Raw genomic sequence first — 2,823 nt, forward strand, 5'->3', positions numbered from 1 at the left:
ATTAAAAAAAAAAGATATAAAATGTATCACAAGAGACAATGTAAAACAACCAAAATGTGATGTAAGAAGACCATAAAAAGTTGTAAAATTACCCAATTATAATAATAATTATTATTATTATTAATTATGAAAGACATTTGATTATTTTAAATTGATACAGCAAATACTTTCTGCGATTTAAAAAAAAAAAAAACGTCAACCAACTTTCAGCAGGTTTTTTCTCACATTGAAATTTGAAGCTGTTTGGATTGTTTTTGTGACAAAATCACGTTTCAATGATTCCATCATAGAAAATTCAGAGTTTTTGGAAACTCAAGACTGCCCTGATGTAAACGGTCTTTAGAAGTGGATGTAAACTTTAGTTCACGACTGTACCTGTGCTTCCCCTGAAACATTCACACAGTGGGTAAGTTCCAACAGCAACACTACTTTACTGTTTAGTCTGCCAGAAAACAGACATCGGGTAACTCCATCTTAAATCATCAAATTTGACACAGATAGTGACGTCACAAGAGGCGTCTCCCTCCAACTGTCACCAGTCAAACTGTGATGTCATCAGTTGGCGCAGCCAGACAAGCAACTTGTCATTCTGACTGTAAATACAAGTGACAGTTATGTTTAAAAAAGTCATCACGATGGAGGAAAATACTGGCATGACTGTGCAACGTATAGACAACAACAGAACCTTTTTCACAGCAGATGTTTTGGCTGATCAGAGCAGAGAAATGACGGGGAGCGTTTCATAACGGTGGCTCAGTTCCATTACATATCCCAGTAAGTCTGAGCAGTTATTTTTAAATATTATAAATTACACATGAGTTTTTTCCTGCTCTGACAAACCAAAATACCACTGCTGTAAAAAATATCTCAAGAACTATTAAAGATAAAAACCAGAAATGTTCACTGTTATTTCTCTTCATGTCACTGATTCAGAATCTGTAATATTGAACAAGTAGCTCAAATTATCTCAAAATACAGTGTGTCAAAAAAACAGACAATTTTTTTTTTTTAAAGTTTCTTCTCAGTAAGTATTTGATAAATCAATTGAAAATATCAGAGATCTTAAAAATCCATAGTTCATGAAAATTTCTTTTTTAAAAAAAAAAAAAAAAAGCTTCAAGCAAATCAGAGATGGTCGACCAGAAGGCTGCTGATGAGTTCAGACAGAAAAACCCACTGTGGAGCCGTGAAAAGTGGCCAAAAAAATAACCCACGATAATAGATTTAAATCCTCACAAAGATAGAAATAAATGTTCATTCAAACAGTGCAGCTCACAGGAAAAGTACATGTGCACAGAGGTGAGCTGGTTTCCCAGAAAGCACCTGTGGTTCTGAAACTTGTGGTTGACCTTAATGATTAGTACAGAGACACTGTGGTCGGAAAGTCCTGAAACGTCACAGGCTGTCAAACTGAGAGCACAACACAGCAAAGATGAGTGAACCAGTGAACTTTCCATGTTGATATCAGTTTGGTTTAAGGAGAATAACAATTTTAAAACCCACCAGGCTTTCACCAGAAAACTAACATTTAAAGCCTGGACTCTCCTCAGTCATAAAACTACCTCAAAAAATGTAAAACTAGAATCGAACACAAAATTATCTCAAAAATATGTAAAACAACCAAAATGTGACACAAAATCACACAACAATGATGTAAAAGAGCCAGAATATGATGCAAAACAGCCAAATAAAGACGTAAAACAACTCAAATGTGACGTCAAATGAATACAGAGTTGAAAATGATCAAAATATGATTCAAAACTAAAAAACATTTACAACTACTCAAATCTGACACAAAATGACCACAAAACTATGTAGAACAACCAAAATGAGATGCAAAACCACCCAACAATATTTGAGTTGGAAAGAACTGGTGTAACTGAGTCAGGTTTGTTGGTTGCCTTGCTCCACACGCCTTTTCAGCTCTGCTCACAAATTTTCTACAGCAAGGGTTCTCAACTGGTCTCACCCTGGGACCCACATTTTTCCATGGTCACTAAGTTGCGACCCAATTTTTTTTAGAATTCAGTATTCAATATATTTTCCTGTGCAACATGCATTTCAGAGCATATAACCATGTATAGTAACTGGACCGTGACAACTGCATGTACAAAACTGCACAAAAAAAGGGCACAAAACAACATATTTTCACTCCATTTTGAGCAAATTAATAAGAAACTAATGAGGACCATGACAACTGCATGTACAAGGGGGCACATTATATATTATTTAATTTTGGCCAGCTGTCCACAACCCACCCAGAACAGGACCGCGACCCACTTTTGGGTTGCGGCCCACCAGTTGAGTACCACTGTTCTATAGGATTGAGATCAGGGCTTTGTGATGGCCACTCCAAAACACTGACTTTGTTGTCCTTAAGCCACTTTGTAACTACTTTGGCGGTATGCTTAGGGTCCTTTGGAAGTACCATTTGTGCCCAAGCTTTAACTTCCTGGCTGATGTCTTGAGATGTTGCTTCAATATTTCCACATAATGTTCTTTCCCCCATGATGCCATCTATTTTGTGACGTGCATCAGTCCCTCCTGCAGCAAAATATCCCATAACATGATGTTGCCACCCCCGTACTTCACACTTGGGATGGTGTTCTCAGGTTTGCAAACTTTCCCCTTTTTCCTCCAAATCTAACGATGGTCATTATGGCCAAACAGTTCAATTTTAGTTTCATCGGACCACAGGACATGTCTTCAAAAGTTAGGGTCTTTGTCTCTGTGTTCATTTACAACCTGTAATCTGACTTTTTTATGTTGCTTTTGGAGTAATGTCTTCTTCCTCTCTGAGTAGTCTTTCAGCCCATGTCGGTA

Source organism: Stegastes partitus, unplaced genomic scaffold (assembly GCF_000690725.1).
Source record: "Stegastes partitus isolate 25-593 unplaced genomic scaffold, Stegastes_partitus-1.0.2 Scaffold680, whole genome shotgun sequence".
Classification (NCBI taxonomy): domain Eukaryota; kingdom Metazoa; phylum Chordata; class Actinopteri; family Pomacentridae; genus Stegastes; species Stegastes partitus.